Here is a 20,082-nt window from a genome sequence, read left to right as displayed (position 1 = left end):
CACCACAATCTTGGCCAATGATGGAGACTCCCTGGTGCTCCATTGACTGTCTATGGTAACACTAACAAGGGTGCTGTTGATTTGGTTGGGATCACTGCTTGGTTGAGTGGATTTGACAGAACTGGAAACAAAGCTTGGCTGCTTCCTCTTCAAAGGAATACAGATAGGGGCTTTAAGGAATTGCAGAGTAGTGGTCCATGTCACTGGGGGCATTCACTTTGAGTATGGAGCCTTCTCAGGCCAGAATCACAGGTGTAATTTGAGGAGGCTTTGCAACATGGCTGAGTAGTTGACAGAGAAGTTATCAGAAGGTGGAGAAATATAGAGAATCAATGAGTTTGAACAGTTATATCTCCTCCTTCATCACTAAGTTTCACAATTTTGTATCTTCTGAATCTTAAGTTTCATTAGCATGAAACAAGAAGATAAAATCACACTGCTACAATTACAGGGGTGAGCCAGTAATTATCATTGAGGAGTACCATTGAAAACACATTTCATTTAAATATTTATCTTAGAGAATTGTGGTTTCTGAATCTACAGTGCTTCTAGCAAGTACAGCAGACTGGGAGCCCGTGGCTTCTCATTTCTGGTTCTTCAGATGACGGTTGGAGCCTGGATGTTTTCTCCATTGCCTCCAGCTCCCCAGCATTGCCAGTGATGACTTAATACATTTTCATGGAATGAATAAACTATACAATTGGGACAGAACAGCCCCTGGAGATGTGAAGGATATGAAAGAAATGACATTTAAAAGAATCTTGGGGCTTAACGTTTAAAATCCTGAATTCTCCCTACTGTGGGTGGAGTATAAATTGGAGAGCATGTGATTTTGTGCCATGTAGGGATTGAAAATATCCACAAATTACACAAATAGGTCTTCTCCCTCTACAACCTCAGGTACAGAATTTTTTGACTCTTCAAAATAGAGCATGTTTTATGAATAAAGGGCTTTGTTCTTTGTATTATGTTTTTTTTTATTGATGGCTGGGGTGACACAGGGCCAATTCCTATGTTAAGAGAGCATCAATTACTTAGCTAATTGCATTTATTGCCTAGTATTCTTTCTTTGTTGATAGCAACTGTATATTTGGAGCTTTTATGTACTACACAGTTATTTCCCTAGCTGCAGTGAATATGGTTTTATATTTATGTGAAACTATTAATGTATTGCTTGCTAGATCATGAGCAATGGGCTTCTGAGAGCTCTATTCATTAGCTTGGAAAAATAAAACACATTGATATAGAAACAGAGAGTGGTCCAGCAATCACTGTCAGCACAATCGAAGCCAAATTTTAGTTAAATATTTATTTTGTGAATTGATTAATACAAACGAGATGCTGTTTTTTTAATTTATGAATGACTTTGCCACTGAAATTTGAAAAGCAAGATCACAATTTGAGTAGAGTTTGATGCAGTCCACAACTTAGCGATCCACAACTTGGTGTACAGAGAGTTAAGTAATGTCAAATTATTCACTGTGATGTATCATTAAGATTACTAAGTGTGAATGTGTAGAAAGATGATAGCACACACAGTTGCAGCTGTTACTTCAGAATCCCTACTTTGCAGAGTAAGAAGAAAAAAATACTCATAGATAACTTTCAGTACCAATAATAATAATAGCAAATGCTTGTTGCTGGGCCAACTGTGCTTCTTTGTGCATTACATGTATTAAGCTCTTGCAGTGAGTACTGTTCTTACTCCCACTTTGCAGATAAGAAATGGAGCCACAATGATTAAATGTGTAGAAGAGGAGGGGAGAACACTAATGCTTAATGCTTAATGCAATTGTAATGTGCTTATGAATCATGTGGGGATCTTGTTAAAATACAGGTTCAGATTCAGTAGGTCTAAGATGGGGCCCAGCTTCTGAATTTCTAACAAGCTCCTAGTGATGTTGATGCTATTGGTCTGGGAAGCAGATACCAGTAGTTTTCAACTGGCATCAGTTTTGTGCATCAGAGGACACAGACAATGTCTACACTTGATTACACAACTGAGGGAGGCATACTACTGACAACTTGTGTGTTGGGGCCAGCAATGCTGCTAGCCAGCCTACCAGCATAAAATCCTCCAGGTCCAAATGCAGCACTGCTGCTGAGAGACACAGCTGGAGGATCTCCTTTTTGCAGCACATACACCCTTGATGAGTCCCATGCTTCACTGCCTGCCTCCACAGACTAGTGTGGCTGCCCAGGATTCCACTCATGAGTTCTTGTTTGGATTTTAAGTATTCTTGGAACACTTTAATCACATGCTAGCCATAAAAACAGTAGCCTGTGGGATCACTCGTTGAGACCTTTTCTGTGCCAAGCTCTGTTCCAGGTGCATCATGCCCTGTCATGCAAGGTAGTTACTAGCATTATCTCCATTTTCCGGAAGTCTCAGCAACATACTTGGGTCACTTCTGCAAATGACCCAAGCTGTAAAAAAATCACAATAACTGTAAAACTGTTGATTTTTTAATAAATAGCATGTGAACATAATACAAAAAAACAAAAAGTGCAAGAGAGCAATGCAATGGAGAAACAGTCTCTGCTCCTCCCTTGCTCCCAGCCATCCCCTTCTCCTTCCCAGAGACCATGGGTGTTCTCAGTTTCCTGGGTATTCTTTCAGAGTCTTTATATTAAAGGATAGATACATGATGTAGATGGATGACAGATAGATAGATAGATAGATAGATAGATAGATGATAGATAGATAGATAGATAGATAGATAGATGTTAGATATTCACAAAATGATAGACTACTATGTAGTTTTTAGGGCTGCCATAACAAATCACCACAAACTGGTTGACTTGAAACAATAGAAATGTATTCTCTTACAGCTGGAGGCCAGATCTAGTGTTTTCTAGGCAGAAAGGGTTCTTTCCGGTGGTCCGAGGGAACATCTTTTCCTGACTCTCTCCTAGCTTCTGTGGTTGCCAGCAGTCCTTGGCATTTTTTTGCTTATAGATGCATCACTCCAGTCTTTGTGTTCATCTTCACGTGGCACTCTGCCTGTGTCCAAGTTTTCCTCTTTTTTTAAGGACATGTACTTAAACTTACTACTTCTGCAAATAAGGTCACATTCAAACATACCAGGAATAAGGACTTCAACATATCTTTTTGAGTACAGTTCAACCCACAATAGCCACAAAGGTTTGCTTCATATCTTACTTTTTTCATGTATCATTATGTTTTGAGTATTGGTCCATATCTGTACATAGATAGAGAAATGCCCTTTCTAACTAAGGCTGCATAAGGTTCCATTTTATGGACACATCATAATCATTTAACCACTCCTCTGTCAATGGATGTTTAGGTTTAACCAAACTTCTGCAATTTCATTCTCATTTTGACTTGTTCCCCTTTCTTTATTTTTAGAGAATAACTAAGCCGTGTGTGAAAACAAATTACTCCCCATAACTTCACAGAGTCCTCAGAGTCAGGATGACATCTAAGAACCTATTTTAGATTGTTCAGAAATCTCTTTTGTTTCCCACCATGGGCGAATAGTTTCACCTGTGTTTGTTGAGTGGTGACTGTAATGGTTCTTTACCTGCACACCACTGTGGCACTGCATAAAAATACAGTTGTGGGGCTGTGCCCCATACCATCTCCCCAGGAGGTGTGGCTTATTTTTAAGAAACTTTTCAGTGATTCTAGTAGATAATTAGGATTGAGAGCCCCCAGACTGTGCCTTGAACTGTATCATCAAATGTTGGGAAGATGGCGATAAATACAGGTCAGTCCTTGCCCTCAAGGATCCCATGATTTCTTAAGAAAACAGACCCAGGAACAGCTCCCTCTGATACAAATCTGCAAGGGCCATTAGCACAGCCCAGGTGTGGGAGCTGGATGGGATGCAAGGGAGGGTACTAATGCCTCCTTTGAACATTGAAAGGTGAGTAGCAAATATCTGAGCCATGAAGTAAGAAAAGGGAAATGTAGGCAGAAGGCACAGCATAAGCAAGGACACAGAACATAGCAACCATGATATGTGTAGGAGAACCGCCAGTCCTGGGTAATGTGAAAATGCAGTGATGGAGGTGGGAAGGGAGGAAGTGAATCTAGGGAAGGCAGCCAATGTTACATCACAGGGGTCTTTTGTGTATCTTCTGTTCCCCTAATGCCTAAAATTAAGTTGCAAGCTGATAAATGCTTTGTTTCCAAGTCTCCTAAGGCAAGCTTATTCACCCAGCAAAACAAACCTGGAGGTCTGAAGAGGCTGATGAAGTAAGTGTGTCTTCTGGCAACCTGAGAGGTGGGACCAAGATACTGACAAAGAATTCCCGAGGATCCAGAGCCAATACATGTTGGTGCAGAAACAACCTGGGTGCCACCAAGAAAAGAAAAGGAACAAATGTGGGAACAGTGTCCCTTACAATCTCATCCTTGTATTTGAAGAAAATTGATGTTGCAAAACTTGGGAAGGTCTGGAGGAAGGTGAGGAGGAACCTGACCTTGTCTGAGTGGAGGCTGGCCATCTGGAACCAAATCTGCCTTGTCAAACAATCCTTAATTGTTTTTAACAAGGTGTGTAAGTTATGTTTGGCTTCCTCCACTGTGCAGCCTCCTTGTTGAGACTGTTTTTTATTTTCTTATGAAACAATAAAGCCAATATAATTAAAAAGCAATGGACATATTCACCCCCTGGTGACTGGGCAGGTAATTACCAGTTCCTTCTTGAGGAAGGTCTTGTTTTTCTTTTTTATGTGGCAATTTGAAGAAAGGAGATGGCAAGGCAGGAGGTGCTTCTGCAGACCAAACTGTCCAATGGCATAGAAGGAACTGCTGCAACTCGAAGGTAGTGAGCCCAAAAAGTGTGTCTGCTCCATTCACCATTCACCATTCACCATATACCCCATGCCCAGCACACTCCCTGTTACCTAGAAGGCACTCAATAAATATTTATTGACTGACTGACAGCAAGGGAGGGAAGGACACAAATATTCTTGGATTACCAATTTGGCAGCATGCAGCATGGAAAGATTATCACAAATATTGTCCCAATGAACTTTTTCCAAAATCCTGTAGAGTTGGATTTTGAATGACTAAGATTGGCAAGTGGGAAATAAAAAAGAGGAGAGTTGGGTGCCCAGCACAACATGCACAGGGTGAGCATTGGGAGTAAATGAAGTAAAGGGATGATAGAGAAGTTTTGTTAAATATTAATTTTCAGAGAGAAGCAAGGGAGCATTATAGCTTACCTGAGGTGGAAAACTGACATTTCCAGACCTAGGAAGAGATAAGAAACAAAAATCCTTGGTAATATAATCCTCAAGACCAGAAAGGCCTGAGGTGTGGGAAGAGTAAAAGGCAATCCTTCTTACACAGGATGTCCAGTCTCAGCCACGGCTTCAGGCACACACTGCATATCAGGTAATGAGCTAAGTGTTTCCCATCTGCTAGAATATTTACACCTCCAGTGCACCCTGTGAGATGTGTTTTAGAAATCCCATTTTACCAATGAGGAAGCAGATTTGGGAGGCTGAGAAACTGGCCCAATCCCACCACAGTGGTAAAGCTAAGATTGGAACCCAGACTGGTTGTCTCCAGGCCTGGGCCCCGACCTCTGTGCCACATTCACATCCCACTTTACTCAAACCTCCCACTTCATCTTAGATGCAGTCAAAATGCTTCCTTGTAACTGATTCTGAGCCTCCATCTCATGATTTCCCAACTGCATCTTTTCCCTGCAAGGGAAATAGGGGTGAATGGGACATGAACCCTTCAGAAATTTATGGTTTAGTAGCTGGACTAAGGAAATGGGCATACAGAAGCAAGTCATGTATCACTAGTGCTGCACAGGATGGTCTCAGATGCCTACTGTGGCCTCACATGGTGCCATGCTTTCTTCACAGTGTTTAGTCAAGAAGCTACAGGATTCCAGATGAGGAAGCCATGGCTCTGAGCCAGTGGTATCACAGAAGACTTGGTGGAAGGGGTGACACCTGAGCACAGACAGGAAGGCTTCTGAGGCCGTAGGATAGAGGAGTGATGGACAAGGCCATGAGGGATATAGGGACTTGAGGGGAGGCAAGCATAAGATATGAGAAAGGAGAGATTGGAGGAAAGGTTGGCCAAAGTAACCCACACCAGGTTGCACACAGGATAAAGAGATTTGGACTTAGCAGGTGACAAGAAGCTGTGGAAATCTTAAGCCACCTTCTTTAGGAACCCAAAGGAAAGGACCTTTGGAACTATGCAGTGAATTTGGTGAACTGGAAACAATTGATTATCAGAGGAAGTCCCATATGTCCTACACTCCTCAGTACTGCCTCAATTGCCAGTGACAGGAGCTTACCTCAAACTGGTTTAACCATAAAGAGATTAACTGGTTATGGTAAATCAATAGTCCAGAATAAGGTTTGGGGCTTAAGACAGGCCCATATTGGAAGCTCACACCAAGCTCTGGGATTTACGTCACTTTCTCTCCAATTTCTTGATTTCTCTCTCCCTTCTAGAGGCTTCTTAAGTGGCTACCCAAAACCCAGCCTCATCCCTATCCTTTCAGCAACATCCCCAGTATAGTAAATCTCTCAACTAAAACACCAACCCATCTGGATTCCAGCTTCTTGGCCCTGATAGGCTCATGTGCCCATCTTTGAAGTCATGTCTGAGACCCTGGGCACGGGGTTCTATTGGGCCATACCTGAGTCCTAATCTCACCCTTGGGGTTGGAGGTGTAGCCAACTCCACCTAGAAATTGAGGACTGCGAGTGAGGGCAAGTCTTTTCTTCTGGGAGAAAGAAAACTCAGGATATTGTTACAAGAAGGAGGAGGAGCTTGTGTCTGGCAGACAAAAACAACAGATGTTCACATGACACTTTGGAGAAGCCAGGAAGAGGATGATTGGGAATGCTTGGTGATGGTGTAAGTTCTCTGAGGCTCAAGGATTGGAGGAGTCCTTACCTTCCTATTACTGTACTCAGGTGGTAGGGTCCACAGTGGGCTAAGAGGAGTCCACAGAGAGAGGGAATGCAGGTGCTGAGTGAGTTGGGGGAGTGAAAATCAGATTGTAGGAAGTAGGAGTTCTGGTTTCTGGGTTTAGGAGCTGCAAGCCAGAGGAAGCAGTTGATATATTCATTTCTGTAACATTAGGCCCACAGTTACCCAGTCAGGGTTTAATTTGCATGCCCAGTTTTCCATTCAGTAAGTTGTTCTCATGCAAATAGAATTGCTACGAACACACGTGTCCAGCCTATGCATGTAGCCTGTCCTGCAGCCTGTCTGCTGTGTGAGGCCTGTTCTAAAGGGTGCGCTGGTGGGGCATCTTTATGTGACCCATAGTATCTCTGAGGTAATGATCTTCCCTTTCACTTTTGAGGGAAATTAAGGGTCACTTGTTGGTCACAGGTGAGTCATGGTGGGCTGGTCCTCCTAAGGTAGGCTCTGAAACCACCAGCAGGTCTCAGAGGCTCTGGTCTGGAGTGCATCTGTCTCTAGATCCATCTCCAGCCCAACTTTGGCTACTCAAAGATGCATCTGAGGCATTTAAAGACCGTACCAAAGCCCAGGCCTCCTTTCCAGGATTCTGATTCAGTCCATCTGGGGTAAAGCCCACGCTTGGGTTTTGCCTTCTTTTTTAAAGCTTCTCAAGTGATTCTAAAATGCAGGTAGGCTGAGAGCTCCTGGTGTCACTGGAGTTTGTCCTGAGTATGTCTCAGTACAGGTGTGCTTCCTGTAGTCACATGCCCCTCTTTCCTCTGTTCTTGCCTTTTCCTCCTATCCCCTCATACCTCACTCTTCCTGTGGATTGCCATTGAACCTTTGCTCAGGCAGTCCCTCTGTCTTGTGCCCCAGTTCCCTGATCTGTAAAATTCATGTGCCCAGGTTACACAATTCCCAGTACTCTCTGGTTGTAAGTTTCCTGAAATTTGAATTTCCAAAGTGCAGCCAACCCATCTTCAGGATCATAGAAACCTGTGAGGTTCAACTATCATTTGAGCCTCACATATATTCCAAAGTCATCCTCAGGTGGGAAGTTCTCATCTGGGAGTGATTTTGCACCCAGGGTACACATGACACATTTTTTGTTACCACAAATTGGGTGCTATTGTTGTCTAGTGGGTAGAGACCAATAATGCTGTGAATCATCCAATGACACATAGTATAGTCCCCTACACACACACACACACACACACACACACACACACACACACAATTTTCTAGCTCAAAATGTCAATACTATTGAGGTTGAAACAACTTGCCTTTCGATGTTCAAGACCTCCATTCAAAACCCCAACCAGCATGACATATTATTCTCAATCTAATTCTCTAAGGCTCACATGTATTTGATTTGTCTGAGAAGCTGCAAGAGGCTCTTCTTCATGATGCACATCAACTTGGTACATATTTTCTGGGTTTTATTGACTTTCCCTCAATATATAAACCACTTTCTGTACTGTGACACATGGTCACCAAAGCTTTTTTTTTCTTCTTCTCTCTTGTATTTCTTCATGCCACACCAGTTTGAAGTGGGGGCGAGAGGGACATCTGTTTCAGCCTGAGCCTCTGGAGGAGGCCCTAAAAATGTCTTGAGAAGAGCTGAAGTGGAGACCAAAAAGGCAGCTCTGTGTAATGGGCCTGGGCAGTCCTGTTTGCTCCAGACAAACAAAGCTCAAGGAAGCATAAAGAGTTCCCATCCTGTGTTTATATTGTTCCTATTTCATGGAGAAAAATTAAACACAAGAAGTTCTTATCAGCATTTAAGAAGGAGAGATTTCTACGTAATTTTTCAGAGTCAATCAGCCAACTAGAAGGCTTTGTCACTTACAAGATGAACACAATATATATGTAGAACGATGGTGTGTGAATTACCTAACTATTTGTTTGATTGAAGTTTTCTCAATTTCCCCCAGATGATGAAGTGCTTTTACATTACTTATTTTGAGTTTGTGTTGCTAAAAAAGGAAGGAAGGAGAAAACCAATAAATGAGAAACAGGACTGGATCTAAAAATGACCCATTTCCCAGCCTGTGGTTTTAGAGGATTGCATCTGTAAAAAGAGGAGGTGATAGCACAACTTTGATTTAAATGCACTTTACAGAGATTATATGAACTAAAGAGATATTCTCTAATGAACAAATAGAAGGACCTTTGAATTTAACCTCTGACTATTCAAGATAAAAATTTTAAGCTTGTCTCAGAATAAGTATGCATGCAAAATCAAGCTCTCTGTAGAGAAAGCTTATTAGATAAAATAATTGTAAAAATTTAAAGAACTCTAGAAGGAATACTACTGCTATGAACTATTTTGAAATCAAGATATACAAATGAGTTAGTTTTATGGTTTTTAGGGTAATGAACAATCTTAGCATCAAAGGATATGTTGGTGTAACTTTCCTTAGCTATCATGGAGGAGGGAAAGAAGCAGTTTGGCCAGAATCATCAAAGCCTATGTTGTTTTATACCAGTGATTTTCAACCTGTGTGCTGCAAGAATTTTTAAAACATACTATACGTGACTATTTAATCAGGGCCACTGACCTCTTTTCCTTTAGATCAGGGGTGTCAAACTCATTTTCACCGGGGGCCACATCAGTCTCGCAGTTGCCTTCAGAGGGCCAAATGTAATTTTAGGGCTGTATAAATGTAACTACTCCTTATCGAGGGACAAGGAGCTTGGTGCTGCCACCAGGTAGAAATGAGGCTCCAGGCCAAATAAAACAAGGTGGAGGGCCAGATTTGGCCTGCAGGCCTTGTGTTTGCCATGTGTGCCTTAGATTGTCAAGTAAAAAAATTACAACAGCCAACACAACAATAGCTGTCCACTGTAAGTGAATTAAAGTCATACCTATTTTTTGTCAGATTAGCAAAAAGTTTAATATATTTTTTGGTGTACCACAGAATTTTAGTAATTAGTTTATATGTGCCAAGACATAAAAAAGGTTGAAAATCACTGTTTTAGATGAATGAGTGGTGATTCTAACTTACTCATTTACCTGAAACAACCAATGTCCCAAGATCCCAAGACTCTTCTGCTCTCCTCCCTGACAAGCCATTAGCAATAGGCCCAGTAAACCCATCTCAGGAAGCATTGGTCTTCACTAATGCATTGCTTTCCATGAGCTCTCTTAACCAACATTTTCTAATAAAACTCCAATTTTGAAGGTGTCTGATCCAAAACCCACATAATTACCAAGTCAAATGTTTTATTTTCTGAATTTTAAAATATATTTTATTGATTATGCTATTACACTTGTCCCAATTTCTCCCCTTTGCTGCCCTCCATGGGTATCCCCCACTCCCTGAGACAACCTCTCCTTAGTTCATGTCCATGGGTCATGCATACAAGTTCTTTGGCTTCCCCATTTTCCATACTGTTCTTAACATCCCCTTGCTTATTCTATAACTACTGATTTGTACTTCTTAATCACTGCACCTTTTCCCCCATTCTCCCTCTTCCCCTTCCTTGCTGATAACCCTCCAAATAATCTCAAATCTATAATTCTGTTCCTGTTCTGGTTGTTTGCTTAGTTTGTTGTTTTAAATTCTGTTGTTGATAGTTGTGAATTTGTTGCCCTTTTAATGTTCATAGTTTTGCTGTTATTCTTCTTCTTAAATAAGTCCCTTTAACATTTCATCTAATAATGGCTTGGTGATGATGAACTCCTTTAGCTTTGCCTTGGCTGGAAGGCACTTTATCTGTCTTACAAATCTAAATGCTAGCTTTGCTGGACAGAGTAATCCAGGTTGTAGGTCCTTGCTTTTCATCACTTTGAATACTTCTTGCCAGCCCTTTTAGACTGCAAAGTTTCTTTTGAGATATCAGCTGATAGGATACTCCTTTGTAGGTAACTAAATTCTTTTCTCTTGCTGCTTTTTAAGACTCTCTCTTTATCTTCAACCTTTGGCATTTTAATTATGATGTGTCTGGGTGTGGTCCTCTTTGGGTACAATTTGTTTGGGACTCCCTGTGCCTCCTGGACTTGTATGTCTATTTCCTTCAGCAAACTAAGAGAGTTTTCTTTCATTAATTATTCTTTTCAAATAAGTTTTCAGTTTCTTGCTTTCCCTCTTTTCTTTCCAGCATCACTATGATTCAAATGTTGGTACATTTGAAGTTGTCCCAGACACTCCTTAAAAACAAACAAACAAACAAAAACAAAAACAAAAAAAGACCCTCTATCCTCATTTAAAAAAAAATTTCTTCCTGCTGTTTTGATTGAATGCTTTTTAAATTGTTTATTTGGTTCTTGGCTTCATCCTTTCTACTGTTGGTTCCCTGTAGATTTTTTCTTTATTTCACTTAGTGTAAACTTCATTTCTTCCCTTATGTTTTTGCTGTAGTACTCAGTGAATTCTTTGAGCATCCTGATAACAGCATTTTGCATTCTGCCTCTGATAGATTTGTTTTCTCTGTTTCATTGAGTTCCTTTTCTGGGGTTTTGTACTGTTCTTTCATTTGGGCCATCTTTGGATCCTCAGTTCAGAAGTTTCCTTGTGTTTGTTTTTGTGTATTGTGTATTTGTATTCTGCTTTTGTCAAAGCAGCAGTTGAGCTGCTTTGACTCCCTGTCTTAGGAAGGGCACCAGTCTGGATGAATGTGGCTTCTTTAAATCCTTGGTTGTCGGACTTCCATGCAGCTCAAATTTCTGACAGTTCTGGCAGTTCTGGTTGTTGTTTGCTTGAAGACATAATTGTAATTCTCTTTGTGGTTGCATGACAACATATGCCTCCATCTTGACCAGAGGTCTCAAGTTCATGGTTTATTTTATCTCATTTCATTTCATTTTATTTTATGTATTAATTTTGGAGAGGGGGAAGAGAGGGAGAAAGAGAGGGAGAGAAACATCAATATGTAGTTGCCTCTCACACGCCCCCTACTGGGGACCTGGCCCACAACCCAGGCATGTGCCCTAACTGGGAATTGAACCAGGAGCCCTTTGGTTCACAGGCCCATGCTCAGTGTTGAGCTATACCAGCCAGGGATCAAATTCATGTTGTTTAAGCCAGTAAGTTTATGGAATTTGTTACAGCAACAATGACAAACTAGCAAACTATATTGAAGAGACACACCTCCAGATATGGTAATAAGTAATAGGTATTACTTACTTAATTAATAGGTATTAATAGGTAATAAGTAAATTCCCTCCTGGTTTTTTTGGGAGGGAATTTTCTGTTTCTCCTGAAAGTTCCTTTGGAACATCAAGAATCCTAGAATCCATTTTTTAATTCAAAGAAAATCTAAGAAAGAGAACTTGTTTGGGGAAGCAAAATTTGAATCTCCATGGTATTGATATTGAGACCACTGGCTGCATCTTTACAGAGCTTCTATTCTATTAAGTGCCAGGTACTTGACATCTATTACTTCTGACTCACTGCATTAAACCTGTAGGGCAGGCATCATTGTTAACTCAATAGTGTTACCATTTCATAGATGATTCAACTGCTACTTGTAACAGTCAAGTACTCAGCCTAATGCCTCACTGCTAGTTGTGTCAGAGGTGGGATTCTAACACAGGTGTGTCAGCTTCAAATGCCCAAAGGCTCCTCACAAAACCACTAGTCTGTGCTTTCATGCCTTGTTTGGTACTCAGGTTGATTATTCTGTTTTGATGGCAAAACAACCAATTTTACTTAAAAAAATTGTATTGGTCTGTACGTGGTACTGACAGGACAATGAATGCTCTCTCAGACTCTTCCTTTTTCATTCATTTAGTAAGGGTGGCCAAATGATGTGTTGGAAAAATTCAAAGTCCTGGGAGAGTCTGTCAGTTTCAAGACCCTAAAGCAAGAGATTAGTAAATTGTCCATGAAAGACCAAATAGCAAACATTTAAGGCTTTGTGGGCTATATGGGCTTTGACATAGCTATACTCACCTCTGCTGTTATTAGCATGAAAACAGCAGAAGGCAATACACAAATGAACAGGAGTGGTTATGTTCCAATAAAACTTTATTTACAAAAATGGACAGAGGCTGGATTTGGACTGAGGGCTATAGTTTTTCCAACCCATACCTTAAAGCAGAGACAGCAAAGTGGAAACCAATAAGTGACACTTGGACAAAGGTGTCTATGATTAACTCACATAATGTTCAGTTCTTAAAAAACTGCTAGGAAGGGAAATTAAGAAAACAATCCCATTTAGTCCTCCCTGGTGTGACTCAGTGGATTGAGTGCTGGCCTGTGAACCAAAGGGTCACTGGTTCAATTCCCAGTCAGGGCACATGCCTGGGTTGTGGGCCAGGTCCCGGGGGTGGGGTTGTGAGAGGCAACAACACATTGATGTTTCTCTCACTTTCTCCCTCTCTTCCCCTCTCTCTAAAAATAAGTAAATAAAATATTTAAAAAGAAAAAATCCCATTCATAATTGCTTCAACATAGTAAAATATCTAGGAATAAATTTAACCAAGGGTGCAACAGATCTGTACTCAGAAAATTGTAAGACACTGAAGAAAGAAACCAAAGAAGACACAAATAAGTGGAAGCATATACTGTGTTCATAGATAGGGAGAATTAATCATTAAATGCCCATACTACCCAAAGCAATCTATTCAATGAGCTAACATTCGATGAGCTAAAGATAGTTTATTCAATAAGTGGTGTTGGGAAAATTGGGCAGATATATGCAGAAAGATGAAATTAGACCACCTTCTCATGCCACACATATGAATATGTTCAAAATGGATCAAACACTTAAATATTAGACTTGAAACCATAAAAATCCTAGAAGAAAGTATAGGCAGTAAAGTTTCAGGCATCATTGTAGCAATATTTTTTTCTGATATATCTTCTCAGGCAAGGGAAACAGAAGAAAAAATAAACAAATGGGATTACATCAATTAAAAAATTTTTCACAACAAATGAAACCATCAACATAATGAAAGACAACCCACTGAGTGGGAGAACATATTTGCTGATACATCTGATAAGTGGCTAATATCCAAAATTTATAAAAAACTTATCAAGCTCAGCACCAAAAACAAAAACAAAACAAAACCCACAAATAACCCAATTAAAAAATGGGCATAATACCTGAACGGACACTTCTCCAAAGAGGACATACAGATGGCAAGAAGATGCCCAATGTCACTAATCATTAGAGAAATGTGAATTAAAACCACAAGAGATATCACCTCATACCTGTTAGAATGGCCATCATCAATAAATCAACAAGTGCTAGCAAGGATATGGAGAAAGGGAAAACCTAGTGCACCATTGGTGGGAATGCACACTTGTACAGTCACTGTGGAAAGCAGTATGGAGTTACCTCAAAAATTTAAAAATGGAACTGCCTTATGACCTGGAGATTTCACCTCAGGGAATTTATTTTAAAAACCCTGAAACACGAATTTGAAACAATATATGCACCCCTATGTTCATTTCAGCATTATTTACAGTAGCCAAGATTCAGAAGCAGCCCAAGTGTCCATCAGTAGATTAGTAGATATGACAGCTGTGGTACATTTACACAATAGAATACCTACTTGACTGTAATAAAGAAGAAAATTTTGCCCTTTGCAACAGCATAAACGCTAAGTGAAATAAGCAGAGAAAGACAAATACCATAAGATTTCACTCATATGTGGGATCTAATGAACAAACTGAATTAACATGCAAAATAGACACAGACTCACAGAGAGAGAGAGTAAGCCAACAGTTCTCAGTGGGGTGGGGGTTGTGTTGAGATGTGGAGGAATTAAGCATAAAAAAGAAAAAGAACTCATGGACATCGACAGCTGGGTGGTGATTGCAGTGGCAGGCAGAGGGGTAGGTGGTGGTGGAAGAGGGCATAAGGGGGATAAAATGCTCATGGAAAAAACATAATAAAAATAAACTATTAAAATAAATATACAGAAAATTTAAAAAATAAAATAATAAAATTTTTAAAAAGTTAAATGTCAGTATTTAAACAATGAAGATATTTCATGCCAGGAGCTGAGTATTTCTGACTCTGCTGAGCAATTGGAAGGCCTGGGGTTTGGCCTCTTTCTCACGATGGGAAGCAGCTGTGCAGCTGTTCCCTAGAAGCAGTCGTGCTCTACCCAGCATGCCACAATCCTCACCCCTCTCTATTGTTTTCCTTATGCCAAGTGTTTGTTGTCCTTGATGATCTTTAACCTAGCTTGTTCTCATCTGCCTGGTACCCTGAACACCTGCCTTTTCACCCCCATTACAATAGAGAAAATCACCAAAAGATGTTTGATTGATGGTAAGAGGGTCTTTTCATAAACAGTCTTGGAAAGTAAAGGCCAAATGATAAAACTTTTGTTTGATTTATGTTTGATTTTTTTAAAAGTATAATGACTTGTCTATCAGACAGAGAGGGATAATTTTCATCTAGCCTAGCTTTCATTGTAAAATGCAAATCACTTAGCCATTTGACACTGAAAAGCTGTGAACAAGACTGGCTCTAGGCCAAAATGCAAAGTGTGTCAAGGTGGTTCCGCATTACCTCCAAGCCAATCATTTCCTCACATTCCCTTCTTCCTATCTTAAAAACTTAGTGTCCTTACTGCTCAGTCCTCCTCCACCCACCTTGGGTGTAACTTGTAACTGTTTTTTTTTTAATGCTCTTTCTCTAAATGTAAATGATAACATTAAAGATTATTTTATTGGAAAGTATCTAGTAATATCATTCATAATAAAGAGACAAGACATAAATAATTTCCTGTTATGTTTACCCAAGGATATTCACATTTTAATTCAAAGGAGAAATTGAAGTTTATTGGATGTGTAATTGTGGAATTTGGAATATTCTACCTTTCCAATATGTAAAATCACAGTGGTATTCATCCATTCCTAAAGCTGGCCCTAAGGGTAGCTTTAGCCAAAACCTGAAACTATGTTTGACTGTTGTAGATTTGTTATAGTGCATCTGAACTAGGGTCTTTTGAAAGGTTTCACTTGACCAGTGGTATTTTGATCTGCAAAGTGAAGGGGTTGGTACTTGTACTACTTGGTGCCATCACTGGTTCATTTGCCAGGTATTCCTTGAAAATCCCACCAGTTTTTCATCACAGACTTCCAGGTACTCAGTATCAACTCAGGAGAGTTGGCAGTAGTGGTAAAGCCAGTATTGCCTTCTCATGAGGTAAATATAAAGGTCTGCTCTTATGTTCCATTGAGTGCAAAGTCCGTATGTGGGTCATGTGGAATATCCAGTAGCCAAAAAATATACTTGGTGGGCACTGGGACCCTTTTAGAGACTAGAGAAGTGTAAGTAATGCTTCTCTCTGAACACAGAAGGGGAATCTCTGGTCTCAGGCAGGCTCATGCCAGAATAAAGTGGTTGTGTCATTTGGATGGGGTTATGCTCACAGCGTAGGCACTTAAAGACTGGATCATTTTGACAACACAACCCAACAATTTTGAAAATCGGGCAGAAACAGCTCCAAAGATTTGGTTTGTATATGGGTTTTTTTAAGGCTAATGTGATTTTGTTTGTTTGTTTGTTTTGGAGGGGGGCAGACAGTAATTGCCTCAAGAGACACCAGAGAGGCAAAGCCTTTGGTGCTGGTGGTTTGATGCTTGAGAGCTATCACCATCAATTTCAGGGTGAGAAGTGGGGACAGGGGAGTCTGTGACAGAGAAGACATCAGTAACTCAAGCTGTGATAGCTGGTAGACTCCAAGTCGGTGCTACTTGTCCAGACATTTAAACAGGGTTTTTAGATATTGTAGCCCTTCTGGGTCTTCCTGAGAGCATTTTAAGATAGACATTTCCAGCTCTGTCCAGATTTCTCATATAATACATTTGCAAACTTTGTTAAACCATGCCACTTTGTTGCTCTAAACTCTGCAGAGGCTTCTGTCTCACTCAGAGTAAATCCAAAGGCCTCCACAGCCCATAAGATACTACCTGATCTGGCCCTGTCACCTTTCAGCTCTCACTACCCTTTCTTGTTTCTGTTCCTCTAGCACAGCAGGCTGCTCTAGGGCATTTGTGCTTGCTGTCCTCCCTGCCCAGAACATTGTCCCCCAGCTATTTTTATGGATGTCCCTTGACTTCACTGAGGCCTTCTCTGGCTACCACAGCCTATACAGCAGATCCACAAGTGACTAAACGTTCCCTTCAATAATGACTCATTATAACATTGATGGGAACGGAAAAAAAAGTCGATTCCTGGCAAGGCCACTGTCTGTGTAGACTTTGCACATTTTCCCGTGTCCGGGAGGGTTTCTTGGGGACTCCAGCTTCCTCCCACATCTCAAAGATGTGCACGTAAAGTGAAGGTGTGCCTCCATCATCCCCGTCTGAGTGAGTGTGACTGACTGTGAGTGTGAATGGCTCTGCACTGGAGGGGCCTCCTGTTCAGGGTGGGTTTTGCCTTGTGCCAAGAGCTGCTGGGACAGGCTTGCACCAGAGGTCACTCTGAAATGGAACAAGTGGGTTGGAAAGTAATTATCATTCTGATTAATTCATCCTTCTTAAATGTGTGTATGCTCACATTTATTTTAATGTTGAATATTAGAAATATTTAGGGTCTTTATTTAGAAATCTGTAGATGTTTCTGTGACCAGAAATATGCCAGAGGAACTTAACATACATATATAATTGTAAACACATATAATTTATAAATAAATAAAAATACATAAATTTGAGCAGACTTGACAAATTTTAGTGATAGATATGAATGATCAAAAAAACTTTGGATACTTCAATATGACACATTTTTAAAAACTCGAGCTCAAAATCATATTCTTTTTCTTAAAAATTATAGTTTGCAATTGGCCTTAAAAATAAAAAGCTCCAGTGCTCCCTTTGGCAGCACATATACTAAAGTTGTAATGATACAGAGAAGATTAGCATGGCCCCTGCACAAGGATGACACACAAATCTGTGATGCCTGTTGAGTATTTTGTGCATTGCCCAGGTTGGCATTTTCATATCCTTTGATTAGCTTGGGAGAAATATGAATCAAAGAACAATATGTGGTACTCAATAGCAAAATTGTGACTTCACTATAGAAAAGGAAAATACAAAAATAAAATTAATAAGAAGCTCCATCTCTTAAAAGATTTCAAGAAATTTTTCATACTAAATACTTTTTTAGAAAAAGATTTTATTTATCCTGGGCATGGACAACAGTGTGGTGATTGCGGTGAGTCAGAGGGTATAAGGAGACTAAATGGTAATGGAAAAATACAATAAATATTTTTAAAAGGACAAAAAAACACATCTGAAGTTCTTAAAAAATAAAAAGATTTTATTTATTGATTTTTAGAGAGAGGGAAAGGGAGGGAGAAAGAGAGGAGGAGAAACATCCTCTCCTACTGGGGACCTGGCCCACAAACCAGGCATGTGCCCTGACCAGGAACTGGACTGGTGACCTTTTGGTCCATGGGACAATGCCCAACCCACTGAGCCACACCAGTCAGGCTCTCCAAGTACTTTTGAAATGCCGTCACATCCCTGCAGTAATGTGTTGTTCAAACACCTGCACAAGGTTGAGTCTTTCATTCAGGTCTTGAGGGATGACACTTTTCTTTCATGGTTTTCTCAAAGTTTGAGTGACAGCATTACAAAGTTTTTTCAGATTAAGTAGTGTACCTCAGATGCTTGAAATCCAAAATATATTTTTAAAGACAACTATAATGATATAGCAAAAGAAAACTTGTGGGTGAGAAGAACTGATTAAAAAGAAAAAAGACAACTAATGAAGGCTCAAAGCAAAAAGCAAGAAATTATTCTGGAGAGACAGTGAATGTGGTTAGAGAACTACAATAATTCAAGTCAGGAATATATTCTGAATTATTGAAATCTGAATGACTCTCATATTCTATTAAAGAGGGAAAATGGTATTAGGATAAATATTAAAAGGAGTCAAGACCTCGGGAGCATTAATCTTGCCTATTATTAGTTTCTTTCATATATGCATCTGTCCTCTTCTCATAAACTCACATTACCTTCCACCCTCTACCACAACCACCCCTTCTGGTGCTTTTCACAGAGTAAACTCCTAATAAGAATCTTTAACTGCTAAAAAAATACACTCATGATAGAAGTTGTCTCTATAGCACACTATGACCATGGAGTGAAAAGTGAAATTTACACTGATGCTTTAAGTTGATATCAGTTATTCTAATTGCATTCCAACAAATGTGATTACAGCACTACTCCACTACTCAAGTGCCAGACACAGCGCTTGGCATTGGGAGCAGACGAGACCCAGTCCTTGTCTTCGAGCAGCTGAATATTTTGTGGGGAAATGGGTTGGAATATAACAGTCTTATAACATGATGAATTTCCCCCCACAAGAATGAGAGAAGTACCAGGGGACCATGTAGAGGGAATAGGGCAGTGAAAAAAATGCTAGTTTGATTTTTAGTTTTTTGAAGAACATCTGTACTGTTTCCACAGTGGCTACACTGATTTACATTCCCACCTACAGTGCACACACTTGACAATACTTGTTGTTTCTTGTCTTTTTTTGATAATGACATTCTAGTAGGTGTGAGGTGATATCTCATTGTGCATTTTTTCCCGAGATTAATGATACTGAGCATTTTTTAATGTACCTGTTGGCCATTTATATGTCTTCTTTGGAAAAAGAAATGTCTATTTAGATTCTCTGCTCACTTTCTAATTAGATTGGGATTTTTTGCAAAATTGATTTTTTAATACTATGATCATACTAAACTCATTTATTAATTCTAAAAGGGTTTTTTTCTCATAGATTTATTGGGATTTTCTATATAGACAATCATATCATCTGTGAATAGGCAGTTTTATTTCTTCTTTTCTGAGCTGAATGTCTTTTATTTCTGCTTCTTGCTTTATTGCCCTATCTAGAACTTTCAGTATGATGTTGAAAAGAAGTGATAAAAGTACACTTATCTGGCAGGGGAGATACCATGACCACAAAGGTGGTTCTCTCAGGGTGAGGTTCATCCGTTGCACTCTGGGTGTGCTGACCCTTGTGATTTCCTCGAATGTGGGAGACTCAACTGTATAATTTGTGGTAGTGGGGAACTGTGTTTGCACTCTCCCCTGGAAAAAAAGTGAAAAAGTACACATCCTTGTCTTGTTCCCAATCACAGGAGTAAGTATATAGTCTTTTATCATTAAGCATAACACCCTTTATCAAGCTGATGACATTTTCTTCTATTTCTAGTTTGTTGAGTGTTTTTTTAAATCATGAATAAA

At 39.9% G+C, this 20,082-nt stretch overlaps 1 long non-coding RNA gene and 2 other non-coding genes across 3 annotated transcripts in view; 2 read left to right on the top strand and 1 right to left on the bottom strand.

Annotated features, from left to right (window-relative positions):
* Positions 1-4,168: 4,168 nt before the first annotated feature.
* The window catches only part of LOC123814576, a 41,090-nt gene continuing 25,176 nt past the window's right edge, over positions 4,169-20,082 (bottom strand). The window contains exons 2-3 of the long non-coding RNA XR_006784933.1: positions 5,197-5,224; positions 4,169-4,318 (exon numbers count right to left, since the gene is read on the bottom strand). This is a non-coding gene — a long non-coding RNA (uncharacterized LOC123814576). The remainder of the gene's footprint in view (positions 4,319-5,196; positions 5,225-20,082) is intronic.
* LOC123814610 lies at positions 17,689-17,795 on the top strand. The gene has a single exon (XR_006784946.1). It is a non-coding gene; the product is annotated as a U6 spliceosomal RNA (small nuclear RNA).
* Positions 19,766-19,929, top strand: LOC123814601. The gene has a single exon (XR_006784939.1). It is a non-coding gene; the product is annotated as a U1 spliceosomal RNA (small nuclear RNA).

The sequence above is a fragment of the Phyllostomus hastatus genome, unplaced genomic scaffold (assembly GCF_019186645.2).
Source record: "Phyllostomus hastatus isolate PE091 unplaced genomic scaffold, TTU_PhHast_1.1 phas_contig_16, whole genome shotgun sequence".
NCBI lineage: Eukaryota > Metazoa > Chordata > Mammalia > Chiroptera > Phyllostomidae > Phyllostomus > Phyllostomus hastatus.
Note: the sequence above shows the minus strand (reverse complement) of the source record. Positions and strands in the feature narration are given on the sequence as shown.